The sequence below is a fragment of the Lactuca sativa genome, chromosome 7 (genome assembly GCF_002870075.4).
Source record: "Lactuca sativa cultivar Salinas chromosome 7, Lsat_Salinas_v11, whole genome shotgun sequence".
Classification (NCBI taxonomy): domain Eukaryota; kingdom Viridiplantae; phylum Streptophyta; class Magnoliopsida; order Asterales; family Asteraceae; genus Lactuca; species Lactuca sativa.
The window spans coordinates 92444116-92465801 of NC_056629.2; positions in this window are offsets into that span (position 1 = coordinate 92444116).

Consider the following 21686-nt stretch of genomic DNA (forward strand, 5'->3'; position numbering starts at 1 on the left):
GAAGACAATGCTGATGGCTGCGATGAGTACTTCTGGTCAGTTCCAATAGATAATGCAAACGAAACGGTAGGCTTATCAGAAAGAACCTCATGGATGAGTAAAGGTAGGTACATACCAGAACCCTTGAATAAGCCAGATAATTTCGATGAGCCAAGTGCTAGTGGTACGAAAGACGTTCCTCAAGAGAATGGAAGTTCGGCAAAAGAAGATATTCCCTCTAGTTCCTCAGTTCAAAGTGAATCTCCTACAGTTCAAAGTGAACCAGCCAAGGAGAAACCGAAAATGAAAGCCAATATTCATCATCAACCAAAGCAGATGAGGAATAAGAAACGTGAAAGGAACCAGAGATACAGGAAGAATCTCTCTGAAAGGAAACAATTCTGGCAATCCCAGAATGCATATTTCTCACATCAAGACAAGAATCTGAAGTTTGAGAACAATCCTGTCAAAAAGCATGAGAGCCACAACAACCGAAAGCCAAGGTTCGGTTCAGAAGAGAATACCAACCGAAAGCCAAGGTTCGGTTCAGAAGAGAACAACAACCGAAAGCCAAGGTTCGTTTCGGAAGAGAATACCAACTGAAAGCCAAGGTTCGGTTCAGAAGAGAATATCAACCGAAAGCATAGGTTCGGTTCAGAGAACTGCTCCAACCGAAAGCAAAGGTTCGTTTCTGAAGTCAAAAGAGATCAAAACTCTAAGGTCAGTCCCACCAATGATCAAAAGCAAAAGGGTCACCTAGAGTCTCCAGCCAAGAAGTCATCTCAATCTAAGCCCACTTCTTCTCATTCATCTAATTCTTCTAATTCTTCCAATTCATCTCCATCTTGCTCTAAAGCTCATTCTGTTCGTTTTCAAAAATCTCATTCGTCAGCTGAACAAAAAGGCAAACAGAAGGTTAATGCAACAAAGCTAGAGTCTAAACCGAACGCACCTGATCCTAATAAAATCAAATTTTTTACCATTAAAAAGAAAGATGAAACAACACTTATAAAACAAACATATCTTGTTGACATCTCTCTTACTATTCCTGTTCCTATGAAAAGCTCACGTGGGCCCAAGAAACTTTGGGTTCCTAAATCTGCTTAATTTTTGCAGGTTATAAGTGACGAGCAGTTCGACGAAGAATGGTACATAGATAGTGGCTGCTCGCGTCACATGACAGGAAGGAAAGAAGAGCTCAGGGAATACAGGTCTCTCTCAAATGGTGGCAACGTCAAGTTTGGAAACAATTCTTTTGGCACCATAAAGGGATACGGAATGATAACTAATGGTGATTTTACTATAAGGAGGGTCGCTTATGTGGAAGGACTACAACACAACCTCATCAGTGTATCTCAGCTTGTTGGAGGTACAGGTCTCAAAGTCTCATTCGACGATGAAGGTTCTGAAATTATTGAGAAGAAAACGAAGAAAGTAATTCTCAAATCGGAGCGAAAGGGTGAAATGTTTCCTCTAAACCTTAAACCCATCAAAGGAAACCCAGCTATATGCTTGTTATCAAAAGCTCAATCTGACGAAAGCTGGTTGTGGCACCGAAGACTCTCTTATCTCAACTTTAAAGATATCAACAAACTTGTCACTGGAGGTCATGTTCGAGGCCTACCATTGCTCAAGTTCGACAGAGCTCATTTGTGTGCTGCATGCGAAATGGGGAAGTAGAGTCGTCAAAGTCATCCATCTGTAATTAACACAAAAGTTGTTGAACCACTCGAATTACTTCATATTGATTTGTGTGGTCCATCATCTATCGAAAGCATCGGTGGTAGCAAGTATATTCTTGTTATTGTTGATGACTTTTCATGATTTACATGGGTGTTCTTTCTAAAGCTCAAATCTGAAGTGACTCATAAGCTGAAAGTGTTCATCAAGCAGATTGAAGTACAGCTCAAGAAGGTCGTTCGCAACATCAGAAGCGACAATGGTCTAGAATTCAAGAACAGGGAATTTGAAGAATTTCTAGCAGAAAAGGGAATAAGTCACAACTTCTCAGCTCCCTACACACCTCAACAGAACGGAATTGTCGAAAGACGAAACCGATCTTTGTGTGAAGCTGCCCGAACTATCCTAAGTTTCGCTTCCTTACCTCTTTATTTTTGGGCTGATGCAATTTTTGTTGCTTGTTTTACACAGAACAGGTCTTATCTCAACAAACGATTCACGCTCACACCATACGAGATTCTCAACAACAGAAAGCCCAATGTGAAATTTTTCCATGTGTTCGGCTCACGGTGTTTCATCTTTAACTCTAAAGAACACCGCAACAAGTTCGATGTCAAAGCCGACGAGGGAATCTTTCTGGGTTACTCTCTCACTTCCAAAGCATATAGAGTCCTAAACAAGCGTTCGAGAAAAATTGAAGAAACCTATTACGTGACTTTTGACGATAGCTATGTCAAAAAGCTACAGGCCAAAGAAGACACAGCTGGGGAAATCTTTCCTCAAACTGGCCAAGTCACAGTCTCGGTTGCTAATCTATACGAGAAGTTTCTGGAGCTCTTTGACGAACCAGAGAAAGCTACTCTCTCAGAAGCAGGCGCAGCAGACAACAAGGTAGACCACATGAAGCAGATTGTCGAAGAAGCTGCCAGGAGAATGAACGAAGGAGGATCGAATTCTGATGAACCTCCATCTAACGATGCTTCAGTCGAGGGGGAGCCAAGCTCACATGTTGAGGGGGAGCCAAGCTCTACACCTGCTACCGAAAGTCCAACTGCAACTGAAAGTGCTTCTCCAACCGAAAGTGCTTCTCCAACCGAAGGTGCATCAACGCCTGAAAGTCCAGCACCACAAGAAACCTCTGAACCTCAAGTTTCTCATAGCTCATCAATCGAGGGGGAGCATGGTGATATGTCACTTGACTACGACAGCCAATCCGAGCCAGAAGAAATGATCAATGCTGAACTAGACCCAACCTTTGATCCAAACTATCCTCCTCTTACCAAATGGACCAGAGATCATCCTATCTCTCAAGTGGTTGGTGATGTCTCCGAAAAGGTTCTGACCCGATCTCAACTGAAGGCAAAACAGACATCCTTATTTTCAAAGGTTGAGTTTTGTATGTTTAACTCATTCGTTTCAAAAGTTGAACCGAAGACAGTTAACACTGCTCTCGATCACTCCGATTGGGTTCAAGCAATGCAAGACGAACTGAACGAATTTGAAAGGAACAAAGTCTGGCGCCTCATTCCAACTCCTCCAGATGCCTCAGTTGTTGGTCTCAAATGGGTCTTTAGGAATAAAATGGACAAGGAAGGGAACGTTATAAGGAACAAAGCTCGTCTGGTAGTAAAGGGATATTGTCAGGAGGAAGGGATTGACTATGAAGAGACTTTCGCTCCTGTAGCTAGGATGGAATCTGTAAGAATATTTCTTGCTTATGCTGCCCACAAAAACTTTGAAGTTTTCCAAATGGACGTCAAGTGTGCATTTCTTAATGGAGAACTCGAAGAAACCGTGTATGTGGAGCAACCTCCTGGGTTCGTGAACGAAAAGTATCCCAATCATTGCTATATTCTGGATAAAGTTATGTATGGCCTTAAACAAGCTTCGAGAGCCTGGTATGAAACGCTAACTAAATTCTTAAAGATGTCTAAATTCAAACAAGGTTCGGTTGACCCAACCTTCTTTCGCAAAAAGGAAGGTAACCACCTTATGATAGTTCAAATTTATGTCGATGACATCATCTTTGGCTCTACGAATCCCAGCCTAACAGCTGAATTCAGAAAGTTGATGGAGACTAAATTTGAAATGAGCTCAATGGGTCCTATTAACTTTTTCCTTGGTTTAAATATTAGACAGGGACCCGAAGACATCTTTATCAATCAGGAAGCTTACACGAAGACTCTCCTAGCAAAGTTTGGTATGATGGGAGACTCCAAAGTCAAAGTCCCAATGGCATTCGGCACCAAGCTAACTCCATCTCTAGACAAACCGGCTGTTGATATCACGCTCTATCGTCAAATGATAGGCTCACTAATGTATCTTACTGCTAGCAGGCCTGACATCATGTTTTCTGTGTGTTATTGTGCTCGATTTCAGGCAAACCCACGCAAACCTCACATGCTTGCAGTGAAGAACATTTTACGCTATCTCAAGCGAACCACCTCCTTAGGTCTATGGTATCCTTCCAACTCAGGCTTCTTCGTTCAAGCCTATTCAGATGCTGACCTTGGAGGATGTGGACTCGACAGAAAAAGCATTACTGGTGGCTGTCAATTCCTTGACGGGAAGTTGGTCAGCTGGCAATCCAAGAAACAAACGTGCGTGTCGTTGTCTACTGCCGAAGCGGAATACATTGCCGCTGCATCCTGCACCTCCCAAGTGATTTGGATCCAGAGTCAACTTCGAGACTATGGACTCAATATGAAGAAGATCCCACTATATTGTGACTCAGAAAGTGCAATTAGGATCTGTCATAACCCGGTGCAACACTCTAAAACCAAACACATAGCACTGAGGTATCACTTCATCAAAGATCACGTGGAAGATGGAAACGCCGAAGTTCACTTCGTAAGAACCATTGATCAACTGGCTGACGTCTTTACCAAAGCTCTTCCTGAAGCATCATTCAACAGAATACTGCAAGGGCTAGGTATGATGGAATCAGAGTCAGTACCTCACACTACCTCTCAAACTCAAACGTAAGAAACGAAATTGACCGAACGTTCAGGTTCGGTTAAATCATCTGACTCGCTCATCACCACAAAGGTAGTTTTCTTGGTTGTATATTTCTTGTACAAAGTTGTTTATCTTATTGTTAAAAGCATTTTCTGATTACCTCTCTAAATTCCTTGGTTTTCTAAAATTTTCCAAAACCGAAACCTACCGAAGGTTCGGGTTCGGTTTCTCAAAATTTTCCAAAACCGAAACCTACCGAAGGTTCGGGTTCGGTTTCTCAAAATTTTCCAAAACCGAAACCTACCAAAGGTTCAGGTTCAGTTTTTCAAAATTTTCTTGAACCGAAACCAACCGAACGCTCGGGTTCGGTTTTTCAAAATTTTCATGAACCGAAACCAACCGAACGCTCGGGTTCGGTTTTTCAAAATTTTCTGGAACCGAAACCAACTGAACGCTCGGGTTCGGTTTTTCAAAATTTTCTGGAACCGAAACCAACCGAACGCTCGGGTTCGGTTTTTCAAAATTTTCTTGAACCGAAACCAACCGAACGCTCGGGTTCGGTTTTTCAAAATTTTCTGGAATCGAAACCAACCGAACGCTCGGGTTCGGTTTTTCAAAATTTTCTTGAACCGAAACCAACCGAACGCTCGGGTTCGGTTTTTCAAAATTTTCTGGAACCGAAACCAATCGAACACTCGGGTTCGGTTTTTCAAATTTTTCCCAACCGAAACCAACCGAACGTTCGGGTTCGGTTTTTCAAATTTTTCCAAAGTTTTTTTTTACTCTTTCTAAGTCTTATTTTTTTCTTACTTATTTTTTATTATTTTTTTTATTTTCTTTTTATTTTTTTTTCTTTTCTTTAATATATCTCAAAAACTCCAAAACTATTTTTCTCTTTTAATTCTGTTTGTGTGTTCGTTCGTTTATGGGGATATAATTGTTGGATCACTTAAGTGTCCCTAGAAGCATGCTGCTGTATGTGTCCCAAGCCTCATAAGATTTTGAATAATAGCCTTCATGACCTGGTATAAACAAACCTTGTCTTCCCAATAAGGCTACCACATTTATTCTAATCGTGAGCTACCTCACTCTCTTCTCACATGAGTTAAGAGTTTTCTGCTTGGTCCTTCTTTTTGCAGCTGAGGTACTTTATTTTCTTACACCATCTCCATTACATTTCTCCATTACATTCGTTTCATCAACGTAACCCTTAAGACTCTCAGAAATTACCACTGAGGTTTATGGTTACACAACAGCTGTGTTTATGATCTTAGTTTCGTGCCACTACGAGCTGAGTGAAACCCAAAATTCAACACCAATCCTGAATTGACGGTGAACAATTAATTTGCTCAAGTTTTCACCAAAGAATTGACGGATGTACCATCATGAAATCTCAAATTTTATTTTATGTGATTCCTATGAAATTGTTAAACACCATAACATTTCTTCCCTTGGGATCCAGTTTTTAATATTTTTTTTTGAGATTTTCTATTTTCCAAGCCAATTTATAATTAATTCCTACCTACTTGTTCAACAGACTACACCGGTCTCACAAGTACTTTGATCACTTTCTTTCTTATTTCAAGATTAAAATTGTTGCATCAAAGCGAAAGCCACCCTGAAGTAGCCAAATTAAAGGAAGCCTTTCAACATTTATTAATAAGTGTTTGATCGTAATTCAACGGGAAACCACATTAACACTTTGAGGTCTCTCTTGATCTTGAAGGAAGAGATTCGTGCCCGGGATCATTTGTTTCGTGTCATTATTGATATCACAATCATTCCTAAAAAGAGTTGTTTTATTTCTTTTCTTTTTACACTCTTAGCACGAAAATCTTTGATTTTCCAAAATTCTGTTACTAATAATTATAGGCTGTATTATTGCTTTGGTGGTTAATTATCAAGCTGTGGTCAAAAATCATCCACGTGGGCAATTTATTCAAAAGATGCGATTCAAAAGATAAGACGAAGGGTTGCTGACTCAGGCGGGAGTTAAAAGGATTGAATTTCAAACGACGGTAAAAAGGGGCGCGTGTGAATTTGAAACGCCCACTCTTTTATTGACATATTGGACGCGTGTGCGAATTTCAAGCGATTCCTCTCTGGCACTTAAAGGCGCGTGAGGATTTCAAATGGTTTGTTCTGAAACGGCGCTTGTTGGGCGGCGTGATCCTAGGAATCTGACACTCTCTCTCCTACGTGATCATCGCATGCCTACACTGTCACGCATCTGTCATTCCAGGAAACCTTTTCGTATTTCCATAGAAGATTTGAACATATTTTTCTCTCTCCTTACAATCACTATATAAGGCAGTCTTCACTCCCATTTACCTCTTTACTGCCTCCGAAATTTCAAGAGAACAAAAACTCCCAAAAGCTTTCCTGTTCATCATCTTCTTCAACCTTCAACAATGGCAGAATCATCCTCAGTCCATGCTACCTCACACATCCTTCCTATTTGTCCACAACAATGCTAGGTGATCGATCTAAACCCTCTGGCGTACGACTCTTACATGTCGCCGATCATTGAGTGCCTGAAGTACTCCCAAATCGCTCCTGCTCTCTCCAGGATTGAATCTGTGCCTATGGTGATTCTCTTGCAGGTGTATGCGACTGCCTATTACGACAAAGCAGTTGAGCGCGTCTTCTTCGAGGTTGCTGATCACAAGACCTCCATTTCACGACAACGTTTTGGTACTTTGCTAGGTTTGGCTGCTGACCCATCGAGAATTAATCCGGAGATGATTCCGATTGGGCATCTTTACAACATGTTCTATAACATGGGGTACACGGAGGCGCTCGTCTCCGTCGCAAAGTTCAAGAAATCCTGCTTGCCGCCGCAGTGGAATGGCATGTTCACAGTCCTCTTCAAGGGCTTATTTGAACGAAGCTCAGGATCCGATGGTGCTAGTCGACTTTTCTTGTCGATTATGTACGCAATTTACAATGGAGTCAACCTAGACTTTGGGTTGGTCCTCTGGCAACAGCTCATCCAGAGCCTTTCTTCTTCATCACGACATTCTGAGGTGTCATTTGCCCGCTTCTGGATTCTTATCACCAAATGGGCGATGGATAAGTTGGATATTCCCACTGCTGCTGGTGCATCGATGTCTTCGGTCGGTACTTTTCATACCACGAAGATCATCGTCTCTGATGCATCCAGGTTTTCTTTCATTGGCTCTATTCCGGAGACAATGTATGGCGACGTCCCATCCGATAGCAGGATCATCCGGACGATTAAAGAGTTCAAGGCGTCTGGTCCTAGGGAACTTACACCGGAAATGCTAAAGTCCATCCATGATGCTGACAAACCGGTTCCCAGGGGCAAAAAGGCGGAAAAAGGGAAGCAAGTGACCAAAGCTCCTAAAGGTCCTTCTCCCAGGAAGAGGAAACAGACAAAACCTGCCCAGTCACCGCAACCGAAGAGAAGGAAGACTCAACCGAAGCGAAAGCTTGTCATCCCTTCTTCTTCAAGTGACTCAGAAGGCGAGAGTTCGGATTCGGACGGCTCTCAAAGAGGCGAAACCCCTCCAAGATGCAACACCCCTCCCCGATCTCCTACCCCAGATATGGAAATCCATAACTCACCCATTCCTTCACCCACTCAAACAATCCCTACTTCCATTCCCACCATAAACCCCACTACCACTATTCCTCCAACCTCTTTCCCTATACCACCACCCATTTTCACAACTGCAACCGAAACACCACCTGTAACCGAAACCCCACCCGTAACCGAACCACCTCAAACCGAAACCCAGCATACAACCGAACCTACCCACACTCAACCACCACCCGAAACTACCCCAACCCACACTCAACCTGAACCTACAAAAACCACCACACCCCCAGCTTCACCACCCCCACCATCTCCAGATCATGCCTCTGATGGAGATAACCCGTTCCTTGGCGGTGAGAATATGACCTTCGATTCGGTCTACTTTAGTCCGTTTCAGGTTCAAAGTGACGAAAAGGATGATGCTCCAGTGACAAAGAAGCATTTTAAGGAGCTACACGAGAAAGTTGACTTACTTCTTGCGTCATCCACCAATTCTCAGTCCTCTCTATCTGAAGCCGCACTTCAGAAAATTGTTGATGCCTTCTCCAGGGCTCAGCATGATTCGGTAGCTTCAGCCACAGCTGCCATAGACGCATCTACAAAAGCCTGTGAGGCTGCGACCGCAAAAGTCGATAAACTATTCTCAGACGCCTCTTCCCTGTTGAAGTCCTTACAGGAGAGTGCGGATTCTACCAAGACAACGTTGGAACCAATAGTTTAACAATTGGCCACGTTCGTCTCAACGGAGTTGACATCGTTCGCTAACCTTCGCCAATCCATAAGCGACGACAACTCGGCCCTTCGTGCCTCCATTGATGAGCGCCTCGCTAAGCTTCAAGAGGATCTCGCAGCTGAAAACTCATTGATGGACGTTCTGGCAAGCAAAACCACCGCCCTAAAGGTCAAGAGCACTCAACTTTCAAACTCACAGCAACAGCTTGAAGCTCTTCGATCCGAAAGGGAGGTCATAAAAACATGTGTTTCGGATGTACACGCTGCACTATCTAACATCCTGGAAGCACATGATCCGATTCTCAACCATTAGGTGAGGCGAACCCTTGCTGAAAAACTTTCTCCTGCCATGGACCTTCTCAGCAAAATCGAAGGCTTACCTAGTTTCGTGTCCAATCCGAAACAAGGGGGAGATGGGATGAAGTCCGGATCGAAACCACCTCCTTCCTCCAAAGCTACTCACACAACCGAACCACCTCCGACTGGTCAAACTTCGGGTTCGGGTGTGAAGGATAAAGGGAAAAACATAGCTGAGGGAGAAGATGAAGATGAAGATAAAGAAACTATTGCGGACATGTTGAAACGTAAAAACAGTCGCAATGTTGATGATGATGTCAATCGTGTGGCGCGAGAGGCTGAAGAAGCCGAACGCAAGAAGAAAGAAGCCCACGATCTCCTTGAGAGCAGGAAGACTCTCTTCCCTGCCTGGACTCGGGAGCGAATGATTCAGGAGGTCATAGATACTCCCAGCATCCTATGGCTCGAGCCGGTGATCTCCTTCGACTGCTATAATTCTGTCGATTCGCAGTTCGACATGCCGTTGACTCGAAAGGCGTTTATCTTCCACGCCTTCTCAAATATTTTTGAAGTCCCTCATCCGAACCCTGAGGTTGATAGGGAACTGATCGATTTCTATCTGAAGGCTGCTCATCCTCAGTATCTAACATGGAGCGCCCAGAAGATAGTGAATGTTCGGGTTTTGAAGCCTTACACCGAAGGAAGATTCATCAACGTTCGGTTCAAGGTGATTCGAGGGTCTGCAAAAACTGAACATCTCATATCCCTGGCAGATCTACCGAACCTAAATCCTCATGATTCGATCGTTTTGCATAACATCCTCTTGACGAATGAAGCTGAATATGGTCCGATTATAGACCATCTCAAGAGGATGATTGTCTGTTACATCATGGAGGTAGCCCTAATGGATCAGGAGGTAGCCACTGTCTTCAAGAAGAAACCGAAGATAGCTCCTGTGGGATCGGCCAGTGATCTCAATCAGATGAAAATGGGCAAGATCGACCCGAGACGCAATTCGGTCATGTTCACTAGAGCATAAGGACAGAAATGTCTCTTTGCTTTAGCTGACAAACATCTTTACACCACTGCTTGTCTAGAGCACGTGTTGTCGATCATCCAAAGGTGTAAAGAGAATGCAGCGGATGATGTTAAGTACTTCAACGATATGATCCAATGGTACATCAGGTTTAGACAGACGATAATGGCTCTTATCTCGCGTCTGTTTAATACCGTGAAGAAGAAAGTACCTGCCGCTGCTGGCCCAAGTAACAAGTGAAGGTCTCGCTCCAATTGACGCAAAGGGGGGGATTGTTGGGTTGAAGATTCGTTCAAGGATTGCGTCATTGGGCTCGGCTATTAGTCCATATGTTTGTGCTCCGGTTTTGGGCCTGTCCAACCGAGAGCCTGTTAGGTTTATTATATAAGTATATGCTTGCATGCATATTAGGTTAACGATCTAGAAGACGATAGCGTTACAGTTTTCTTTCTTTATCGTTCCTGTAAACCTACTAATCCTCTATAGTTGATGTTCTTAATCGAGCTCCTCTGAGGGTTATTTTATAATCATTCGACTCGTTTGATTCATTCTTGACTTGTTCTTTATTTTCGTGTTCTTGCTGTTTAGTATTTATTTACCTGTTTGAGATCTAATCGATCTTTAAGATTAAGTTTTAATCTCATCAGTAATGTTTATGCTAATCCATTTACAATGGCAATTATCAAAATTACAAGTGTTAAGTGTAATTTTTGATTCTTGAAAGTGTTCATATTCATGTTCTTGAACTTATTAAGATTAGATGATCATAGGAATTGCTTGTAACCTTCATGGTAGTTTAATTCATGATCATAATGTGTTTTAATGGAGTCCATAACTTGTCCTCAAGTTATGGAAAATCAAAAGTCACACTTTTATTAAAGCCATTAAAAGAACACAAGAGTTATAAAAATGAAGATTCTTCATTTTTATTACTCAATTAACTCATAAGTTATAAGAAATGAAAAGTTTTGAAAGTTTACAAAACTTGACCTCAAGTTTTGGAACAAGTAAATTCATGATTAAAACTTTAGTTCCAACACTTAGAATTTTAAAAGTTAAAATTCAACCCTTATACTTTATAATATTATAAGTTAATAATATATATATGTATAAGATCAAGTTGTCTTACCGCTAGTACACCTCATTCACGAAGCCGGTCTATAAGGGGGGTATAAGGTTGTTGCATATAAAATGGAAACTTAATGGGTGTCCACTCTCACCCACCGCTTCCTTGATCGGTGGAGGGTCGTTAGCCGAACGGGTAAGACAAGGACTTATAAATTCTCATTAAAAGTATGATAAATATTATAAAGTAATTAAATGCTTTTATTAAATTCCCAATCTTAGTTACTTTAGGAAAAATGTGAATAAGGTGCTAATACATGAAATAACACTTTACACTTTGTTTAAGTCGTTGGTGGAGCGTGTGTGGTTAACCGGCACACTAACTTGGACTTAACAAGGTAAGTAAAGGGTAACTTAAGGTTTATCATAGTATCGGTGGAGCGTGTGTGGTTTACCGGCACATCGATTGAGTGATAAACTTTAAGGGTACCTAGTGATTTACATGGTTACTTCACAACTCATTTTGTGATCCTCGGTATCCCAATCACAAAATTAGAGGGCACACTCGAGATTGAAACATGCCTTTGAAAAGTTCATTGAATCTCAAAAGAATCTAGGAATTTCTAAGAACCAATTAAAAACCTAATATTTATATTTCGTTTTTCATGGTGGAAATTGGTGAATCGTCATTCACCTACCTTTCAAATTTGTTATAGTTTGGATTACGGCATACCTCTTCTAAGTTATAATATATTGTGATTGGATCCTAGCCTTAATATTACATTTGGGTGTTTTATTAAGGACTCTCTTAATATCTAAACTAATCTTGTTCTCTTCTTTCAGATGTCTTCAATCAATGTTGCTTCTGGCTCTAATCCTAATGGCTCATTTACCCTTATGAACTTGTGTGGGAAAGTCACTTTTGATGGATCCATCTTCAATGAATGGATTAGAAACATCAGGATGATTACCCGCTACGTGGAAAAAGAATATGTCCTTGACAAGGAGCTTAAGGAGATTGATGAGACCACTGCAACTCCCTAGGAGATCGCTGACTTCCGGGCACATGAAAGGGATGATACAAAAGTGGCGTGCATCATGTTGGCCACCATGACAGCGGAATTCCAAAAGTCCTATGAGGACTTCTACCCTTTTGAAATGCACCAAGATCTGATGGAAATATACCATCAAAGTGCAAGACAAGATAGGTATGAAATCATCTGCTCCATCATAACAACCATGATGAAGGACGGGGAATCCTTCACGAGCCACATGCTGAAAATGCAAAGGTATGTGGATCGGTTGCTGAAGCTTAATGTGAACTTCCCCGAGGAGCTTGCAATAGATATCATTTTGCACTCCTTACCATCGTGTTATGATCAATTCCGCATGACATATCACATGAATAAGGAAGAGGTCACACTCAGCAAACTTCAGGGGCTCCTCAAGACCTCAGAAACAGGTCTTAAGGGTAAGTCGGTTGTTAACACTCCTACTCCAAACTCCGCCCTGGTTTTGGCAACCGGGAAAGGTCGAGGGGAGAAGATAAAGAGCTCTTCTAAGGGTACCAAGGCTAGGACCCTTGATGGCTCTTCTTCAAGTGGAACCGAGAAAGGTTTCATCACTCCTTCTTCTGACCCAAAAGAGGCTGAATGCTTCTATTGCCATGAAAAATCACATTGGAAGCGGAACTGCCCAAAATACCAGCAAGATGTGAAGGATGGGAAAGTTAAACCCAACCATGTAGGTATTTACATTGTCTTATCGAATAACTCACCCTATTCTAATTCTTGGGTCCTTGATACCGGTTGTGGTATTCATATTTGTTCTGATTTGCAGGGACTAAGAAGAAGTGAGAATGTGGAGCATGGAAGAATAAACTTAATCATGGGGAATAGGAAAGCTTTACCTGTCACCAAGATTGGAGTTTATACTTTATCGCTAAGTAGTGGGTTTAGTTTAGATTTGAATAAATGTTGTTATTCGCCAGAAATGGCAAGAAACATTATTTCCTTTCATGCATTGTATAAAGAAGGTTTCACCTTTTCATTTGATAATGAAGTAGGTTCGATTAATGTTTTCTTTAATAATGTTCTTTATTTTAAAGTATTACCTTGTGATGGTGTGTATAAAACTGTATTTGTGGTTAATAACTTAGGAAATAATGTATTGTGTATTGATTCTGTTAATGATAATAACTTAGATAAAGCATCATTATGGCATTGTCGTCTTGGACATATAAGCAAGAAACGCATAGGCCAACTCCAAAAGGATGGAGTCTTGGAGTCATTTGACCTAAAGTCAGATGATAGTTGCGAATCATGCTTACTTGGAAAAATGACAAAGTCACCCTTCATAGGTTCTTGTGAGAGGGATGAAGGTTTGTTGGATCTCGTACACACGGATGTGTGTGGACCCTTCAAACATGCCACAAGGGATGCTAATCGTTATTATTTGACTTTTACTGATGATTACAGTAGATATGGATATGTCTACTTAATCAAGCATAAGTCAGAGACTTTCGAAAGGTTTAAAGAATTTAAACAGGAAGTCAAGAATAAATTTGGGCAGGAACATTAAGATGCTTTGATCTGATCGAGGTGGTGAGTATCTTAGTTCAGAGTTCCTGGACTATCTTAGGTAATGTGGGATTGTCTCACAATTGATACCTCCCAGGACACCGTAGTTGAATGGTGTGGCTGAGAGGCGTAATCAAACCTTATTGCATATGGTTCGTTCCATGATGAGTCGAGCTTCGCTACCAATCTCATTTTGGGGGTATGCCTTAGAGACTGCGACCCATATCCTTAATCTAGTCCCTACAAAGAATGTTGCCAAAACTCCTCATGAGATGTGGACTGGTAAAGTACCCAAACTAGACCACAACAAGATTTGGGGTTGCGAGGCTTTCATGAGACGCGAGACTCATGATAAGCTCGAACCTCGAAGCAAGAGGTGTATTTTCATCGGCTACCCACATCAATCCTTTGGTTACCTCTTCTACAGACCTAGTGAAAATGTGGTCTTTGTAGCTAGGAGGGCTGTCTTTCGAGAGAGAGAGAGTTCATAAGCCAAGGAAACAGTGGGAGGCAAGTTGACCTTGAAGAAATTCAAGAGTCAAGTGGTGAAGGAACTTCAAACCCTAGCACTCAACTTGAGGAGGAAACTCCTATTGAGCCAATTGACAAGTCTGTACCTCTAAGGCGTTCCACAAGGGTTTGGAATGCACCTGAGCATTACTATGGATTCCATATTACTGCGGAATGTGATACACTTATCAGTGATGAGACACTGATAGGTCTGGATGAACCTAATAGTTATGCGGAAGCCATGGCAGGCCCTGAGTCAGCCAAGTGGAAAGAGGCAATGGACAGCGAGATACAGTCCATGTATGACAATCAAGTTTGGAACTTGGCTGAGAATGTACCAAGTCGTAAGATTGTAGGGTGCAAATGGATCTTCAAGAAGAAGACCGACATGGATGGTAAGGTACACACTTATAAGGCACGACTGGTTGCAAAGGGTTTCTCACAAACTCCAGGAGTTGATTATGATGAGACCTTTTCTCCAGTGGCCAAGATTAAGACTATTAGGGTTCTGTTAGCCATATCCGCATTTCATGATTATGAAATATGGAAAATGGATGTCAAAACCACTTTTCTTAATGGAAAGTTGGCTGAGGATGTTTACATGAGTCAGCCAGAGGGTTTTGTCATTACAGAGTACCCTAATAGAGTGTGTAAGCTTGAGAAATCCATTTATGGGTTAAAGCAAGCACCTCGCAGATGGAATCTTTGCTTTGATGAGAAAGTCAAAGAATTTGGCTTTTCTAAGAGTGAAGATGAATCTTGTTTCTATGTCAAGGCTAGTGGGAGTATAGTTAGCTTTTTGGTATTGTATGTGGATGACATACTACTCATAGGAAATGACATCCCAACTCTGCAGGAAGTTAAGTCTTGGCTTGGGAAGTGTTTCTCTATGAAGGACCTAGGAGAAGCTGCCTTTATTCTAGAGATAAGGATCTTGAGAGACTGGAGTAAAAGACTAATTAGACTTACTCAGAGTACCTACTTGGATAAGGTGCTGAAGAGATTCGGTATGCAGGACTCTAAGAAAGGAGAGTTACCCATCCAGAGTAACGCCAGATTGAGTAAGACACAAAGCCCTAGTACCGAGGCTGAGATAGCATAAATGAGTCGAATACCTTATGCTTCGGCTGTAGGATCGATCATGTATGCTATGATGTGTACTCGACCTGATGTAGCCTTTCCCTTGAGCATGGTTAGCAGGTATCAGGAGAACCCTGGCAAGGCACATTGGACTGCGATAAAGAATATCCTCAAGTACCTAAGGAGGACTAAGGACTGGGTCCTTACCCTCGGTGGGAGTGATGACTTGAGAGTTTTAGGGTATAGTGATGCTAGCTTTCTGACTGATAGGGATAATTTCCGCTCTCAGTCAGGCTGGGTCTTTACCTTAAATGGAGGAGCAATTTCTTGGAAGAGTTCCAGGCAAGAGACAGTGGCTGATTCAACTTGCGAATTAGAGTATATTGCAGCTAGCAAGGCAGCAAAGGAGGCAATATGGCTGAAGAACTTCATTGGAGACCTTGGAGTTGTACCAGCTATTAAGGAGCCAATGGAAATTTTATGTGATAGTGAAAGTGCAGTTGCCTTAGCCAAGGAACCAAGGGATCACAGGATATCCAGACACATTGACAGAGAATACCATTTCATTAGACATCGAATAGAAGAAGGACTCCTCGTGGCAAAGAGGGTATCATCGGATGAGAATCCAGTAGATCCCCTCACGAAGGGACTGACTCGGGTTAAGCATCTCCAGCATGCTCGAAGCATAGGGCTGAAGGATGATATTAGATTTAGTAGTTAGATAACCTCGAAATTTGTAAAGTGTAATTGACATTAGATGATGAATAAAAGGTGTTTTATTTGTGAGTAAAGTGTTGCTATCTCTTGTCGATTGTTTACTATATTTCTTTTGCATGTTTTGAATTCCAGAATAATTATGTTTGGTATATCATATTAATCGAACCTCCACAGTCGGTCATATGTCGGAAGTAGGTATGAATCAAGACTGTCATGAGTGGTTGTAGAGGTCTAAGGTGTTGGACATGGCTACAACAATCATGAGTGCTCATAAGTTCTGAGCATTGGACTCAACCCACGCTCACTGGTATCACTTCATGGAATTTATCTCGAGTGATCGTGAGACGGTAATATCATATAAGTCTTCAAACCTAGAGATATGATTTGTTACTTATGAGTTGGTTATGCATTGATTGTACGTAAACGCATTGGTAACACGATGTTATAAAACATATTCTTGTGTATAATTCGATGAGTAGTAGAACAAACATATGAGTCGAAGTTTATCTGTTCCTTCTTGGATTAGAAGCTGATATCTGGGCCCCTCGATGATTTTGTTTTGACCTATGTACCGGGCCCGGTCAGAACTAAGTTGATGTGTTCAATTAAGTTCTTTGTCAAACAAATCAGAAATCGGGAAACAAACTGTTGGACAATAAGTAAAACATTGTACCATGTATTTGTCCGGCTGATATCTAGAAAAGACGATTATATGATCACTTATCTTAAATGGCGTATCATCATCTTCTCTGTTCCAAGAGACCTTGAAAGAGATACGATTGTTGATCGGTTCCTGAAGTCATACTTGCAGTTATAGTATTAGACTTATCCAAGCGGGAGACTGTTGGATAAGGTGTCTAAGTCCATAACTATTTCTAGTATGTACTTGACCCGACCCAGCATGGTCCATTTGGGTTGCATGGCACCATGCAATTGGATAGGCTAAATGAAAGAAATAACACTTGTGGTTTATTAATATATTATAAGTTCTAATATATTAATAGTATTATTTAATTAGTATTGATCAAGAATTAATTTAGAATTAATTAAGTGATCAAAAGATAACTAATTAAATATATGGGTTGATTATGTAAATTATCCATAACTTGTATAGTGGGCTAAGAGGCTCCATGGATTATCAAGTTGGGTTAAACCCATAGGATGCTCCATGGGAGTTACAAACCCATGGGTCATGGAAATGAAAAGTCATGGCACATTAGGGTTTACACGGTGTAACCCTAGATGTGTCAACACTATATAAGGAACCCATTCTTCACCAAAATTGGCTACACATGAACAAGTGAGGGCTAGGCCGATTTTTGCAAGTGTAAGATTCTTTCAAAGTTTTCTCCTTTGCATTTGGTGTTGTGTGAAGCATTTGAGGCATCACACTTGGAGTGCTAGGCTTACAAGGTTTCAAGGATCATAAGAAACAACAAGGTAAGTTATTCTATCTTTCATTCAAGTTAAAAATTGTTCCCCATGTATGCTAGATAGGAATATAACCTTGGAATTCAACTTTGCATGATAATTAGACAAACATAGATCCAAGGTTATTAGGGTTTCATGTACACTTAGGAGGTGTTAGAATGCTAAAAACCCATCACATATGGGTTGTACTCTTCAGTTGTTCACAGAGCAATATTTGGTGGATTTGGTTCCTATTCCTATGTGTAGGAAGTAGGTTATTATGGGCGTGAATTGGTTGAACCCTAATGGGGTGGTGATAAACTGTGAGCAACAGTTGGTCCAGATTCCAAAGCCAAGTGGGGTAGAGTTATTGTGTTCAACATCGAAGACCAAATGCTATTTTAAGCAGGGTTGTTCCGGATATGTCGCCTATGTTATGGATGCCTGGGATAAGGGTAAGGTGATCATGGATGATGTGTCGATTGTGTGGGATTATCCTGATGTGTTTTTAGAGGATTTTCATGGGCTACCTCCGGAAAGGCAGGTTGAATTCTGGATTGATCTAGTTTCAGGTGCGGCTCCGATATCCAAAAATCCGTATCGGTTGGCTCCTCCCTAGATGCAGGAGTTGTCTACACAACTGCATGAGCTATTAGACATGAGATTCATTCGACTGAGCAGTTCGCCTGGGGGAGCACCAATCTTGTTTGTGAAGAAGAAGGATGGGTTATATCATATGTGCATTGACTACCAGGAGTTGAATAAGGTAACAGTTAAGAACCATTATCCAATCCCGATGATTGATGATCTTTTTAACCAGCTTCAGGGTGTATCTTGGTTCTCCAAGATTGATTTGCGATTGGGTTACCATCAAATGAGAGTTAGGGATGAGCATGTGCAAAAGACAACTTTCTAAACTCGTTTTGCTCATTACAAGTTCATGGTGATGCCTTTTGGGCTCATAAATGTTCAAGCCACATTCATGGATCTCATGTACTGCGTATGTAGACCAATGTTGAATCAATATGTGATTGTGTTCATCGATGATATCTTGGTTTATACCAAGACTCAGGAGCAGCACAAGGAGTACTTGAGGGAAGTGTTGGAGACTTTGAGGAGCAAGAGATACTTTTCAAAAAGTTCTTCGAGTGTGAGTTCAGGTTGTGCGAGGTGCATTTTCTGGGGCACTTTCTCTACCAGAATGGTATTTTGGTCGATCCGGCCAAATTCGAGGTCATGATTTAGTAGGAGGTTCTGAGGTCTGCATCTAATATTCGTAGTTTTCTTGGTTTGGCGGGTTATTATCGGAGATTCATCCACGACTTCTCCAAGATAGTTGTTCCATTGACCTGATTGACAAAAAAGACGGTTACATTTTGTTGGGGGCCTGAGCAACATGTAACTTTTGAGACCTTGAGACAACGGTTGTGCGAGGCACCGATTATGAACCTGTCGGAGGGTGTCGAGGATTTTGTGGTTTATTGTACTGCGTCAATCATATATTTGGGAACATTATTCATGTACAGGGGTCACATGATCGCTTATACTTCAAGGTAGTTGAAGCCTCATGAGCCGAATTATTCGACACATAATTTGGAGTTGTGAGTTCTGTTTTTTGCCCTCAAGATTTGGTAGCATTACCTCTATGGGGTCTATTGTACTATTTATACAGATCACAAGAGCCTAAGGTATTTAATGGATCAGCCGAATCTGAATCTGAGGCAACGTCGGTGGTTGGATGTGGTAAAGGATTTTGATTGTGAGTTCTTTTATCACCCGGGGAAGGCCAATATGGTGGCCAATGCTCTCAACCACAAGGCGGTCGCTGCTCCGATCAGAGACATATGTTTGAGGATGACTGTGATCACTTCGTTGCTGGAGCGAATTCGTGAGGCTCAAGTTCAGGCTATGAAGGAAGAGCACCGAAAGAGTGAGCGTATTGTGGGTCAGGTGGATTCCATGATTTATAATAGCCATGGGTTCTTGACTATGCATCGGAAGGTTTGGGTTCTGTATTGGGGCGATTTGCATCAGGTTTTGATGAAGGAAGCACACAAATATAGGTTCTCCATTCATCCCATGGAGATGAAGATGTATAGGGATCTACGTCTTGATTATTGGTGGCCCTGCATGAAGTGGGATATGGCTTGGTATGTGGAGCGGTTCTTTATTTGTAGGAAAGTGAAGGCTGGGCATCAGAGACCTCACAACAAGATGCAACCGTTGGAGGTTCCTGTATGGAAATGGGAGGAAATAACTATAGATTTCATTACGAAGTTACCCCGAATTGAACGCGGAGTGGGTTCGATTTAGGTCATCGTGGATCGTTTGACCAAGAGCACGCATTTCATCCTAATTTGAGAGAGTATTTTTGCAAATAAGTTGGTTGAGATTTATATCAAGTAGGTCGTGGCACGTCATTGGCTGCCGATATCAGCGGTTTCTAGCAGATATCTCTGATTTATTTCCTGCTTTTGGAAGAGGTTCCATGATGATTTGGGCACTCATCTCCATTTCAGCACTACATTCCATCCGCAGACCAATGGTCAGAGTGAACGGACCATTCAGACCCTAGAGGATATGTTGCGGGCATGTGTTCTCGATTTCGTTGGGATTTGGGATATGTATCTTCCGTTAGCAGAATTTTCATATAACAACAATTATCATGCCAGAATTGATCGACCTCGTTTGGAGATACTCTACAGGAGGAAATGTAGGACCCCAATTTTTTAGGGTGAGGTCGGTCAGCAAGTTATAGGGAGTTATGAGGTAGTACTCAAGACCACTGAGTTGATTTAGCAGGTTCGAAGTAGGCTCCAGACATCTCAGAGTTGGAAAAAGAGTTATGCCGACATGCGCCGATGGGATTTAGAGTTCCAGGTGGGGGACATGGTTCCCCTGAATGTGTCTCCTTGGAAAGGTTTCATCCGGTTCTGGAAGCGGGAAAGTTGTGCCCCTGGTATATTAGTCCTTTCAAGGTTTAGCTCGGGTGGGTCGGATTGCTTATCGCTTGGATCGTCCAGATGAGCTCGGTTAGATTCATAGCTAGTTCCATATCTCTCAGTTGCGAAAGTGCTTAGTGGATGATTCCACAGTGGTACCATTAGAGGATATTCAGGTGGATGACCACCTTAATTATATTGAGAGACCAGTGGTGATCCTTGATCAGAAGACGAAAACCTTCAGGAACAAGGTTGTCGAGTTAGTGAAGGTGCAATGGCAGCACCGCAAGGGATCGAAGTGGACTTGGGAGCCCGAAGATGAGATAAGGGAGCACTATCCAAAGTTATTTGGGGTCGCGGATTTCAAGGACGAAGTCAGATTCAAGTGGGGGGAAATTGTAACGCTTTATTGAGTATGTTCCTTTTTTTCCCTTCATATTTATATTTTGCATTATTGGTCCTCGGAGTTAGTACGCGGGGCGTACCACATGGTATGCTTAGTGTACTAGCTGAGAAGCTAGAATGCGGGGCACACCACACAGTTCGCTTAACATACTAAGGAGGAGTTGATCATGGTTTTGAAGCCTCATACGTTCGGCGTAAAAGGGTTATGCATGGCATACAAGTAGATAAGAAAACCCTAATTTTAGGGTGTTGCACCCTATATAAGGTCCTTAAGTCCCTAGGGATGGCCTCCATTGCCTTAAAACCCTAATATCGAACCCTAATAGCCTTTTTGAGTATCCTTGAGCCATGGTCTTGATTTTGTTGGTTTATGCTCCTGAAAGTGAAAGAAGAAGTTGGTGGACTCATTCATAGGAGGGAAGCTTAAAGATCAAGATTTAGCTACATCTTTTGGTGACTTTAGAGGTATAAAGTCCCAACATTTATCCTTGTATGTTTAGATATCTTCATGTCATGGTTTTTATGCTTTTGGTCCATTTTGGGTTAGTTTGATGTGTTAAGTCATTTGTGGGGCTTATTCTTTTAGATCTAGGCATATTATGAGTTTCTTAAGCTTAAAGGTGCAAACATTATGGTGTTTATGGTCTCATGCATGCATTAAGTCATCTATTAAGTCCTTTTGAGATTTAAGAGCTTCATTAAGCCATGCATGTACGTAATGTTAGCAACTTTACATG